Below are 15,066 nucleotides of genomic sequence, written 5' to 3'. Positions count from 1 at the left end.
ACTGTAACATGAATTCTACTTTGCTAGTGCTTACTTTTTGGATGATGCTGAACATTTGAATTGGTTGAAGTTTCCGAGACGTGCTTTATTTTTCTCTATTTTTATTCTTTTGTTCTGGAAGGGTTATCTTATCTGCGTTCAGTGCAAGGGTATGTGAAAAGAACATGTGACAAAAGTGTTCGATGAGCTTGCAAGATAGAGGGCAGCTTCCATTATCTAAATTACATCTTACTACCTTGATGGTTTTACAGGTGAAGACAGTGAAGTCTTTCATCTATTTTATTATCATATAATTACTTTTGGTAGTAAGAATCTCATTGATACACTGATACTGATTTTCTTTTGTTGCAGTGCTGTGAACAAGCAATATCTTTCTCCTTATAAAGGAACCTCCCACCATTCAAATAGTTGAGAAAAATAAAGGTACAAAAGATCTTCGAAGTTTTCATGTTCTTTTGCATATGAACTCATTTTGTAGTGTGATTTGAATGTTTTTAGCATGAAATTTTGTTCAGAGTTCGTGTGTGTACACAGTCCAAAAAGCATTTAGTTTTGTGTGAATAGATTAAAATTGCAGCATAATTAGATACTCAAACTATTGACAATGCACATTGCACACTATCTGTCTTAGATGGCATGAAATATTCCTGGTATAAAAAGATTTAAAACAACTAGAGCCACTCTTTGATTTGCACTCAGTTATTACTCTCATACTGAACTGTTTTTGGATTGGCTTTTATCATGAATGCAGCCAAATTTCACTTACTCAATCAAATCCCCCATGCTGATGAGCCCTCAAAGAAACAAAGGCATCATTAGGTGGTAAACAAATTTCCAGCTAATTGCTTTAAGCCGCTAATTGTTTTAACCCTTCATCTTTAAATTTTTTTTAAATAATAATTTTAAAAACTCAAAATTTTGAAGGTCTCCAAATAATTATTGTAATATAAATATTTTTAATTTAATATTTAGTGAATGTTATATATAATCTGCTAACTTGAAAGATTTAAATAATATTGTAAAATAGTAAAATATTTTCATTTTAATGCTAATCAACAGTCTCATATTTTTCTACCTAATAAATTTTATTTTGATCCTAAGTAATGGTTTTTAATGCATTTGTTTCTCTAAATTTAATATAATATTTATTTATTTTAATTTTAAATAAGAGATTTTGTAGTTTTTATATTAATGTATATCTATTTGGTTACATTTTTGTTTTGTTAGGGTTTTATTTATAAATTTAAAATATATCCGCCAACATGAGTTCAGTAGTAAGTAAAATAAACAAACATCTTAAATAGGTATTCATTGAAATTAGAATTTTTATTTAAATTTAAATTTTTCATTTAAATTAGGATTTTATTCTAAAATTATGTTTTTAGGCCAGTGACACTGCGACGCGATTGTGGCAATGCTCAATGAACCATTAACGGCTGCTACTGATGTGTCCTCAACAAAAATAGAGCCATCAATATCCATCGAACTTAATTCGTGAGATAATCTTAGAGTGGCTTAAGAAAGACTTGAGGATTGTTCTTGCAAACAAGGTACTGCTTGCACTTTAGAGACTACCATTGTCCATAATGAGGTGCAGCAAAAGATGCCTTAGGATCAACCATGTTGTGGAGAAGGTGCCTACTCCTGTCCTCATTCCTGCTTATGCTGCTGGCATTGTTTTTCTTCAAGATGTCAGGTTGGAGTAGAAGATACAAATATTAAGAGCAAGAGATTCATGTTAATTATTGAAGTGCTAACTTTGGGTCAAAATACTCACTCTACCTCTATGATGACTATCATGACGTTGTGTGTGTGAATTCTGGTTCAACTTTGAACTTAATCAGCAGTAATAATAAAAATCTCCTTGTAATAAACTATCTGAACAAATAAAGTCAAAGGGTGTTTAAGATATATAGCTTCTAGTTGTTGGTATTCCTGCAAGTGTGATTGCCAACTCATGTGCTCCGTAGTTACATAAAGACCAGGGGCACAATGTCACTCGTTTCAGAAAAACTACCAGAAACTCCATTGCTAATCATTCAATATAATTTTGAAAAAGCAAAAGATAGCAGTCTGTTATTCATTCATATTACCTGCAGATGGTTTATTATTATTCTTATTTATTATTATTATTATTATTATTATTTTATAAAAGTCGACAAGATAAAGCGAAAAGATGGGTACTCTCTGTCTTTTATTTTTGTATCATTGTCTTTTTAATAAATTTGTGGTTTATTACACTTTTATAGAAAAATGGATACAAGATGCACTTTAATTCACAGTGGTTTTGATTCTTCTCCTGCAAAGATAAATTTCTCAGATTATAGGGGAGAACTAAAAATTTATCGGTTTTAAAATTTATATCCACTTGATAAACAATTAAATAGAGTTTAAATGAATACTAACGAGAGGGGTTCTAAACAAGGCAGGAAATGCATAACATTTATTATTAAAAGAGTACTTTTTAATTCGCTCATCCTAATTTTAATAATATCTGATTTATCCTTTTTATATGAAAAATTTATATAATTTTTCAGGATGTGAATCAACAACATACTAAATAAAAACTAAAAAGAACAAAATTTTCACAATCAATTTAAAAAGAAATATCTGATAAAACAAATATATACTTTCCTTATTAATTACATCCACAAATCTCATATTCATCCAATTTCTTCCGGAGTAGACATTTGGCAGAGATATTATTAGTATATCCAAAGATATTATTAGTAAATAATAAATATTTGTAAAAATTGATTGATGGTTGCTATTTTAATTGATTGATGGGGTGTTTTTGATTTTCCAATCTTATCAGAATCTCATCCAACGGCCAGATTAAAAGTTAACAAACACAATCCACTTATCACCCACATAGCCAATAAACACTAGACAAATGGCATTTCAGGCGAGCACACCTACCCGATTGGGTTTCTCGAAGAAGGGCGCGAGGCTCGTCTCCTCCATCCCTTCTCCACCTTCCTCACTTTTTCTATGGTTTTTAAATTTTTAGAAGCAGCTCGACTTCTTCTCCTACGTCTTAGCCCTCGCGTGACCCTTTCTTCCACCTTCTCTCCTCTCTCTGCGCACGCCAGTGATCTCGACCTTCACGCGGTACAACTCCATCTCGGCGCTCTGAGCTTTTCTCCATCCCCGGCTTTCCTCATACCATCCATGTCACTGCGTTCTCAACTCCCGGGAAGTCTTGACTTCCCATCATACTCGGCTCGGCTCCGAAGCGAGCTTTCCAACCATGCAGGGTCATCGTCACGGCGGAGGCGAGATAAAGGAGCTAACTTTCGGTTGGAGAACTGGCGAAGGTTTTATTTGGGCGGTTGGGTCGGCGAGGTGGTGGAGTGGATTCCGGAGGGTTTGAGAAGAGTTCAAAGATTGGCATCCATTTAAATCCCCCATGGGGTCTCGGTTCTCAAAGGCGAGAACTTCTTGTTGAGAGCTCTTACAATAATATTCTTGTCTTTGAGACGCGGATGTTGGTGAGTTTTATGAGTTGGTTTTGGTGTTTTTCTGGTGTGTTGGAGCTTTGGTGATTGATGGTTGTGTTTGCAGAGAGTGAAGTGAAGAGTGAGGGGTGATAGGGCTGCGGGTGTTCGAGAGTATTCTTTTGAAAGCGGCTCCGGCTTGCTACATTTGGGTTTCTGGTAGAGAACATTGTGTCCGAGCATAGGAGAAGGCGCCCTAATGTAGTGTACAAGGAGAAGTTAGATGCGCAACCCGAGATTGCTGTATAAGCGGTTCAATCATCTTTGCATGGCACGATCCTCGCCAGTTCTTGGTAATTGATATTGATTCTGTTTTGTTAATATATGGTCTTACGTAAAGTCTTTGTTTGTTTCTTTGTGAATTAAAGTTTTTCACATTTAGATAGCACTAGAGCTCACGGCATTGTTTGTCTTTTTCACGTAAATGAAATTCTATTCGAGTTTACATGAGTGCCTATTGTGAGAGGGAGACCGTGGAGTGCATGTTATCTGTTACTCTCTCTTCTTTTGATCATATACATGACACCATTCTAAATCATCTTTTGCTTCATCTTTTGCAAGTGAGTTGGTACATTGCTAATCTTTGGTTCAACTGATTTTACCTTTGCCCCAATAGTTTTTGTAACTCTTGCGATGAGAATGAGTTTTGATTGTGTGTTATTAAAATCAAACCCTGATTTTGTCATATTTGCTTAGCCATCTTACTAATCTAAAGATTTCCTTGCTTTAGGAAGAAAGCGAGATCTGTTGGTCGACTTAGAAGCCAAAGATTGGCAAATTTACTTAGGTCTATTTGTCTTTGAAAGCGAAGAGGGTTGCTTATTACTCGAATATATGCCCAATGATACTCTTGCTAAGCACCTTTTTCATTGTAAGATTATTCTTAATCCGACAGTGATTATCTTTTGTATCTTTGCCACGAGTGTTACCAATTTGGATTTTTATTACATTTTAGCAGCAGAACCAGTTGTTCAAGCAGAAGTTATTGGCATATTTTTAGATTAAACAACTGCCCGAGAATCAATTTTGTTTTATACGTCTATTGTATAAATTCCAAGTTGCATGAAGGTTGTGTATAATGATTTGAACTCTCGAGATGCTACGGGGAAGCACAACCTATGAAATGGCCTATCGCGATTGAGGGTGGTGCTTTATCTACGCCCTCTAGGCATATCTTTGAAAACCAGGGTTTTTAGCTAAACTTTACATCTTTATCTTTACAATCTTCACTGGATTTGGTTTGAGTTCTGGATTTAGATATCCGAGAATCCACGATTTGGTTTCTGATGCATCAATTAGTAGCACTTTTTGATTTTGGATATCATTTAATAAGGAAAATATACGCATGCGTATAGCATTGTTATTGCAACAATCATCGATTATAAATTTGTTGGTTGTATAAATATTTAGTTAATTTAGCATATGTTTGTTAGCTTATGAGCAGGGACTATTATCCTATTATATACTCACGTAATTCACTCTTGCATAAATGGCATAATTTTTTTCTTTTTCTTTATTTTGTTATTGTGCTTCAAGATTGAAAAATCACGAAAATTCTTATTCTCACTTGATGGAGGCCGCCATTATTGTTCAATTAATTCTTTGTTATATATATATATATATAATTATGTTTATGAGTGTGGTGTGTTTATAGGTCCCGGATGTTCATATGTCAGTATGGATCAACGAGTGGAACTAGGACCTCTTAAAAGTTAAGAGGAATGAGAAAGTTATCGCGGTATACCATTATAATTTTTATTTATTTATTTCTGTAGGTTTCAACTTTGCTATGCTAGATGGAGAACAGACAGTAATCCTCATGCCATTGAACATGGATGATATGAGACAAGCTGGAAAAATCGAGGTTATTGTTACCGTAGGCTAAAAATATTTAGATTTTGATGAGGATATGGTGCGATATGTGAAGCATGAACAGAAAAGAAAAGGTGTTCCATCAATGCATGTGATTTAGACATGTGAGGAAAAAGATAAAATTTAAAAATGTTTGATGTGATTTTTGGCAGATTTATTAGCCACTATTGTTGACATTCTAAGCTATTGTACATACTTTGTTACAAATTAGGTTGTGTCGAGAGGGTTTTTATGCTTGACCTAAATTGTTGACATTTTTGGTTACAAATGTCGAGAGATTTTTGTAATGCAGCCATATTTACTAACATGCTTGAACCTAAAGCTGGTGACATTTTTGGTTACAAATGTCGATAATTTTTTTGACTTTTGCCACTAGTGATACATTTTTACAAAAAACATTTCATCACTTATAAAATGGTGTGAGTGCATTATAACTCATTGCATTCGAATTGAGTCCATCCTTCATTCAGAAAACCGGGATAAATTTTATAATTAATAAGTTAATAATGTTAAGAAATACATATGCTATGTTCTTCATTCATGAGCAACTTAATAATGTTAAGAAATGCAATGGGTTTGCATCCCATATTAGAGCATGATGTTTTTCATGATTGAAAATTAACTTGAAGGTTAGCTTACCAGCTTGAAAGGACTTTGATAAAAAAAAAAAAATAGTTAATTATTATTATTTTTTTGTGTGTATATATAGGAAAAAGGTGTATATATATTGACTTTTTATAGATATTAGAACATTAAATGCTTACTTGGGATCTATTCAACCAGACTTCAGGGACCCATGATCTATGAACATGGTGGTCATGCAAGTTTTTGTTGTTTTGTGAAGGAGGTAAAAGTTGGTGATACATGATACTCATTTTTTTTTTGTTTTTTGGTGCACAGTGCTGCTGGCAAACAGTTCTACACCACGAAATTAGGTATCTTAATCCTCTCTCTCTCTTTCTCTCTCTCTCTCTCTCTCACTCTCACTCTCATGGTCTGACTCTTTGAAATTTTGCATTTGTTTTTAGTCATTCCACTTTGTAGATGAATCAAAGCACTTATTGAATGACCATGTTTTATTTCTAATTTATAGCTATTATTTAAATGCAAGAGGTTATTTAGATCAAAATGATTTCTTCTTTCATTATTATACCTGAATGCAATGTGCGAGTTCTTTGATTGCTATAAACCAGCTCAATGTCATCAGTTTTTTTTAATTTATTAGGCTTTAAAAACATGTCTTCTTTTTTTCCTTTATTTCCTCACTTCAATAGAATATAATATTTATATTAAAAAAACATAAGATAATTTCCTCTGTTATAATGAAATTGAGTTTTCGCTTCAATTACGTTATTAAATAATCTATACTTTCTTAAAAAAAAATTAAAATAATGTGATATAGAAATTTGGTTATTGTTACTACAGAAATAATTTCATGGTAAAAAATTTGATTTCATATGATGATATCCAAATTTGAAGTAATATAAAATTGTATTTTATATTTTTTTTAAATAAACAATTATGACATTTATTTATATTAATTGCATAAAAATATAAAATGCCATATATTAAAAGGAAAATATAGAAAACAAAAAATAAACAAAAAAAAATATAAAATGCCATTTATTTATGTTATATTAATTTCATTAAAAAAAGGCCATATATTAAATACATGCAAATACTAGCTTAATTTCATATATATGCATTAAATACATGCATTTTTTTAGATATATGTTTCTGGGAAGAATATATGTTTTGGAGATATATGATAAGCATTTGTTACTCAAGCACTCACTCCCTTTCTCTCTCCATCTCTCTCTATATATAACCAATTTAAAAAATATAGAAATAAATAAACATAATTAGATTACCTTAAAACCCACCTGCTACATTATAAAAATCTCTATCTTACCTCTGCTTCATATGCTACTTTATTATTTTCTAATAAATTACTACCTAGGTTTTAAAATAATAAACTTTAACAAAACATACGAAAAATTCATTATTTGATTTAATAACATCTAACCCATTACTTAATATATATATATATATATTATCATAATCCTTTACTACTTATACTTACTCCCTCTCTATATGTCTATCTATTTATCTACTTATCTATCTATCTATCTATATATATTTTTAATATAAACTTTTTTTTAAAAAATATAACTCTTTTTTAAATTTTTATTGGTTGTTATAAAAATTATCAATTTGTTATACACATCATAATATGTATAGTTAAAAAACTCATAAATTCCTAAAAAATGTTGAAATATTTATTATGATATATATAAATATTTAATAAATTATGTTATAAATATAATATATGATTTTATATATATATATACAAACTTCTGATTTAACAACATTTATTATTTTCTAAAAATACACTTTCATTTCCATTTATATAAAGTCATCTTAATAAAATCTAAATTATCTAATTCATTGAAATAAATAACAAATAAAATCTATATATATATATATATATTATAAAAGTAGACAAACAACCAATTATTAAATAAAGAAAGTACAACATAAGTTAATAATAAAAAAAAATCACTCAAAAGATAAAAACCTAAAACAATAAAAAAGACCACACGCTGCTTCAATAATGTTCCCCTTTTGCTTCATATGTAGCTGTGTCTAGCTATAACTAGCTTTGTAACATAATTGACAAGAGATTTTTGCTTGGATTTTGTTTTCCTTTGCTGCCGACAAAATCCAAATCATCATTTACATATTATGATAACATATTAATATCCTAAGTTTTTTTTTGGATATGGGGCGAGATTAAGCCACAATTGTTGACTCTTATCTGCTAGAATCGTACACTTATGTAAAATTCATTAAACTTTACAATCTGTAAAGTAGATTTTGTGTGATTTACGTTTCACACCCTTATACAGGGGGAAAAAATTAAAAAGAAAACATAAGATTTTTGCAAGACAAGTAATATAGAAATCTTAAATATCCTAGGGTTTTTTTTGGATATGGGCTGAGATTAAGCCACAATTGTTAACCCTTATCTGCTAGAATCGTATATTTATGTGTAATTCATTAAACTTTACAACATGGAAAGTAGATTTTGTGTGATTTATCTTTGACTTTTCACACCCTTATATAAGGGGAAAATTTTAAAAAAAACATAAGATTTCTTTTTGTAAGACAAGTAATATAGAAATCTTCTATGTAGCATTATATTTAAAAATGTATAACATATTAAAGCATAGACAATAATTGATAAAAGAAAACATGTTTTCATTAATAATTATTAAGAAATCTCCAATATATTTTTCTCACTTTGTCTATTCCTAGCTATATCTAGCTATCTCTAGCAGTATAAAATAATTGATAAAAGATCTTTAATTAGATACATACATATATATATGAGGATTCGTAATCTAAGTACGACCATCGATTTCAAACCTAATGACATCCACCGTAGCTGTTGAATGACAACCTAACAACACCTACATTACTCTAGAAAACCCTAATTCAATTGTTTTTCTAAACTATATATATATAGATAGATATATATGTATACATATATGATTGCATAAAACTATATAATATATATAGAGAGATAAGATTCAAAACTGGAGATATATGATAAGCAATTATTACTCAAGCACTCACTCCCTTTCTCTCTCCATCTCTCTATATATAACCAATTTAAAAAATATAGAAATAAATAAACATAATTAGATTGCCTTAAAACCCACCTGCCACATTATAAAAATCTCTATCTTACCTCTGCTTCACATGCTACTTTATTGTTTTCTAATAAATTACTACCTAGGTTTTAAAATAATAAACTTTAACAAAACATATGAAAAATTCACTATTTGATTTATTAACATTTAACACATTACTTAATATATATATATATATATGTTATTATAATCCTTTACTACTTATTCACTCCTTCTCCATATGTCTATCTATCTGCTTATCTATCTGTCTCTCTCTCTCTCTCTATATATATATATATATATATTTAATATAATTTTTTTTTAAATATAACTATCTATTTTTTATTTTTTATTGGTTGTTCTAAAAATTATCAATTTGTTATACACATCGTAATATGTATAGTTAAAAAACACATAAATTCCCAAAAATATGAAATATATAAATATTTTATGAATTATGTTATAAATATAGTATATGATTATATATATCACTACTGCAAACTTCTGATTTAACAGTATTTATTATTTTCTAAAAATACACTCTCATTTCCAATTATAGAAAGTCATCTTAATAAAATCTAAATTACCTAATTCATTGAAATAAATAACAAATAAAATCTACATATATATATATATATATATATTATAAAAGTAGACAAACAACCAATTTATTAAATAAAGAAAGTACAACATAAACTAATAATAAAAAAACACTCAAAAGATAAAAACCTAAAACAATAAAAAAGACCAAACAAAAGATATTACAATCATAAAAAACAATACTCTTACCATAAACATACACACAAAAGCAAAAGGAAAACAAATAAACAAAAAATAAAAATATTAACTAAGTCCACATCCTGATAGGAAATGCCGTCAACAGAAGGAAGTGTATACTGTGCTTAATAGAGACATCTGAGAAGCATTAATCCAAGTTATTATCTGCATAAATTCAAGCAATAACAATATAAATAATTTTATTAATACTTCACAAACACACCCTGAAAAAAAGAAAAAATACAAAAAGGATTACACCATTGTTACTTTAGCACTTAAACCATATGTATAACAAATTTGAATATCTTTGTATGAACTTTATACTAAAGTTTGAATAGAAATATATATATATATATATATATATAAACGAAACCATAAAAACTAGAAGAACATAGAGTGTTAGAGAGAGAGAGAGAGAGAGAGAGAGAGGAAAAGAGATAAAATAATGATAACACGAGAGAGAGAGAACAATTAAAAACAATACATACATTATATAAATTATGTTAATTATAATTATGAAATAGGAAAAAAATATAACAAACCACTCGAGACCAAATAGCACCGACTTCTTTCAACATAGGAATAAGCTTGCCCGGTGACATGAATAGCTATGAGCCGATCCAAACCCCCAACCAGTTTTCCCCCAATAAATATCACTGGAAACAACGGTGCAGCCAAAATCTTATCATCTCCTCTGAGGGTCCTTCCAAGGATACGCATGAATGTCATCCTCACTACAAACTCTTCACTAACTTCATGCATTGTTGGATAAGCTTTTCAATTTTTTTCCAACAATCTCGAGCAGCGTAATTCATGTGACAACCTCTTCTACCTACAATCACCACCATACTTCTCTCGACAATTGGTATCAAACCTTCCTCTTTGATTGCTACCATCAGTAATTGCTCCATCACAATCTCTCACTCTCAAATAGTCTCAAATTTAACATAGCATGTTCTTCCCACCATATTCATTATATAATATAATATTAGATCTTTTTAGATATAAAATAAATTATTTATATATATCATAAATATACACTGACATTACCTATATGTTGTTGTATTTATTCTCTTCACCCATAAAACTACTTGAAAAATACATGGAAGACTAATCTTAACAAAATCTTACAAATGTAAAGACAATTAACAAATTAAATCCTCCAAAATATCTTTTAGAAAACAATAAAAACATATACATAAATGTACAAATACTTATTATATCATGAAATATTTTAAAAATAATATATCATATATAACAATATTAATAATATCAATAATAACAATCATATAGCAATTATTCACAAAAACACAATTTAGATTATTTCACTATCATAATATTATCTCACTCATATATTCTATCTCTGTCATCCACATCAATTAAACTAAGAAAATCTAAACCTGAATCCTAATTCCTCCCAAAAGAATTAATGCCGCATTTAAAGAAAACATCCTATCAACAGATACGAATCAAGCTAAGCGATTCTACACCTAGAGCTAAAACTATATAATATATATTATACTATAAAAATAATATTATCTCAGTTAGGCATTGTACTGCTTTCGTCCGTATATAAACAAAAAGATATGATTGAAACTTTTTTTAATAAGAAAAACAAATCCTGTCAAAAGATACAAATCAAACTAGCAAAAGTTAACCCTATAGCCTAGGAAAGCGACTCGCCAAAGAAAAAAAGAGGAGAGAGAGAGAAGGTGAGAGATCCAGCGTTGATTACAGTGGCTAGGGTTTGAAAAAAAAAAGCTCTTTCAATCATAATAAGACATTTCTCTTCTAACCAGAACAGAACAAATGTCCATCAAACAAAAGCTGAAAAAATATATATATTTGGGTATGATATTAAGATTAAAAGATCATCTAGCCTAGGAAAACCAATTTGTCGGTGAAAACAAAGAAAAAAGAGGAAAGAAAAGTAAGAATCGACCATTGATTGCAGTGGTTAGGATCGAGTAAAAAGAAAAAATAAAAAGCTCTCTTTAATCATAGCGGGGACATGTGGCTTCATCCATAGAGAACAAATATCCATCAAAGTAAAACTTCAAGAATAGAAAAAAATATAATAATAATCTATCTTTTGCTTAATTTAAATCATTATATATCACCTTAAACATAATATATGCCTTAAAGTATATAAAAATACTAAAAGCATATAAAAATACATAGTCATTTTTTTATCAAGCTTAACATTTTTAATTAACTACTACAATGTTTGTCAATCTCCACTATTAATCATTTGTTTTTATCTTCTAAACATTTCTACAAAGTTTGACATTCCTTTGTAACTTTATATTGTTTCAATTATGTCAATAATTGACATGACACAACAAGATAAGACCTTTAATAATGTATATGTATTAATTTATTCTCGATAAAGCTAAATCGTATTCTCCACATATAATGGATGATATCCATTCAAATTGTCAGTGTTTCAACCCAGCCAAAAGAAAAAAACTAAAAGAGAAAAATGGAGGAAGAAAAGAAAAAGCACTCGCATCCAAGTTCAAATCGATCGTGTTTTTTTGCGGTAGTAGTCTGAGGAAAGAAAAAGTTACCAAGATGCTGCTATAAATCTTGGCAAAGAACTGGTTTGGTTTCTATCTACATAATTATTGTCATTTATCTTACAATTCTCTTCCTTCATTTTCCTCTTCTCAATTTTTCTTCTTAAAACATAAGTAAATTCTTAAACACTGATGAAATATTTAACTAAATGTTGCCATTGTCAGGTGTTGAAGAACATTGATTTGGTATATGGAGAAGGAAGTATTGGATTAATGGGTTTGATTTCTCATACTGTATTTGATGGTGGTAGAAATGTTATAGGGTATGGATCTCTTTTACCCAAACATTTTCCAAAAAAAAAAAATACCTTCATTTGTTTAATGAAAATTTGCTAAAGTTATTAACGAAATCTTTTTTTTATGTATTTAGTGTCATTCCAAAAGCTATAATGGGTAGAGAGGTATGACAATAAATTGTTTCATTTTTCTTCCATTCTTTCTGATGTGTATAGTTTTTTTCCTGCCCTTTAATGAAAAAATATATCCCTGCAACTGTTCACACATATGAAAACATATTCTACAATACTATATTTGTATGTAATTTTCCATTTTCCCATTTGAGTTTCAGATCACTGGTGTCACTGTCGGAGAAGTAAAAACGGTTATAGACATGCATCATAGGAAAGCAGAGATGGGCAGCTATGCTGATGCCTTTATTGCTTTGCCAGGTTAGTATATAAATTGCATTTATTATCACTTAATATCACATATATGAAAACTCATATTCTTTTAGTTTTGTATATCGAATATATATATTAATGCTTGCAATTCAAACTTTCAATGAGAAATATAATGAAAAAATATACTTTCCTTATGTGGATCACTAAAAATACGCATAAATTAACTACTATGAAATTTGTATTATATATTCATTTGCAAAGCTTACGAATAGTTAACATAGAACACTGATCTACCATTGAAAAAAAAACATTTTCAAAATACTTTAATTTTGTTACCACTCTTTTATCACTCATTATACTTAAAATTCACATATTCTCTAATTGATTATTATATCTACTTTCTTCCATAAACAACTATAAATGCAAAATATAAAAATTTACTCATTTAAGTATATTGTTTTTAATATTTAGGAGGTTATGGAACTCTTGAAGAGCTTTTTGAAGTAATTAGCTGGGCACAATTAGGCATACATAACAAACCGGTAATTTTATTTCAATGCTCTATATACACACATGAAATTATAAAAAGATGATACATAACTTATGCTTTGTTCCAGATTGTTTGTTAAATGTTGACGGATATTATAACTCGCTACTTTCATTCATTGACAAAGTTCTAGAAGAAGGGTTCATCAACCTAGCTGCACGACAAATCATCATTTCTTCTTCAAATGCAAAGGAATTGATTGAAAAACTCGAAGTAATAATTAAAAAATTTTGAATATTATTTACAACATGTTCCTTTTCAATCATTATTACTAATTGTTTTAAATTATGATCACAAGAATATTCCGCACATTCATCTCTCAAAATCCCATCTTTAGGCACTCTGATTGACCTCAACCTTCCTGCTGCCATGGATGACGGCGTTGAACACTCCACTGTATCTGATACACATCTATAATACAACATGCATGAGATGAAGTTATTTCACTTTTTTTTCCTTTTCTGTCCATTTTTTTTAGTTGAAGATGAGAACTTGAACAACTTTTGGTTCCTATAACTAAATATCTTCTGCTATCAGCTCTCTTTTGCATATACCATTTCTCCATCTGCCATTTATCTTCATGGTTCCTATAATTATTTTAAAAAAATTATATATGGTGGCCCATCTTAAAGCATTTTTTTATTTCTCCTTTCTTAGCCATAGGACCGATGAGAAACCCATCTTAAAGGCCTCTTTAATATCATCTCAACGACAACATTTCTCTTAAATTAATATTTATGTTATGATGAGTTGTAACAAATTCTCTTGAATGATAAAGTTTCTGTATATATATATATATATATTAGACTGGTATCTTATTTCAATTTTTACAACAAAGAAAAAAAAACCAAGTAGAAAGCTTAATACTTAAAATTATTTTTCCTTTCAAAGCATTGAAATGAAATCATTTTCATTATTCAATAAACAATATAACATATTCCAAAAATATATTTCTCAACCTTTCACATCTTGCGAATATACTTCTTATACTGAAAACGATTTTTAAAAAAAAGACATTAACAATTTTTTTTTTTTAAATTTATACTATGTTTGCAATCTTTCTTTTAGATATGATTAACCCTCAGCGTTAGCGCGAGTACATAAATCTAGTATTATTTTAATTCAGTAGAAAATTGCTATGCATGATTATAATATTTCATGAGTTTGGTCAAAGGCTAATTAAAGAAGAAAAGAAATATGAATTTTGCTTATATTTTTATATTATATTCAACTAAATGAGATTGTAAGCCTTCCTCGATATTTTTATTTAAATATGATATTTATTTAATTAGTTGAAGTTGTGCCGGCATTGGTTATTTATTTCTTTATTATATGAATTTTTTATTAGATGTCAGGAGCTGTTTGATCATGAACCATATATTTTTTTTGAGTTTATTGAAGTGTTGTTGTAGACTTAGGGACTGTTTCGATAGACCATAATTATGATATAATCTGTATAATATGTAATAATTTAAATTT

At 29.2% G+C, this 15,066-nt stretch overlaps 1 pseudogene; it reads left to right on the top strand.

The window, feature by feature from the left end:
* Positions 1–1,586: 1,586 nt before the first annotated feature.
* On the top strand, positions 1,587–13,797 carry LOC120255072 (annotated as a pseudogene).
* Positions 13,798–15,066: the final 1,269 nt, after the last annotated feature.

This window comes from Dioscorea cayenensis, unplaced genomic scaffold (assembly GCF_009730915.1).
Source record: "Dioscorea cayenensis subsp. rotundata cultivar TDr96_F1 unplaced genomic scaffold, TDr96_F1_v2_PseudoChromosome.rev07_lg8_w22 25.fasta BLBR01000819.1, whole genome shotgun sequence".
Lineage (NCBI taxonomy): Eukaryota > Viridiplantae > Streptophyta > Magnoliopsida > Dioscoreales > Dioscoreaceae > Dioscorea > Dioscorea cayenensis.
Note: the sequence above shows the minus strand (reverse complement) of the source record. Positions and strands in the feature narration are given on the sequence as shown.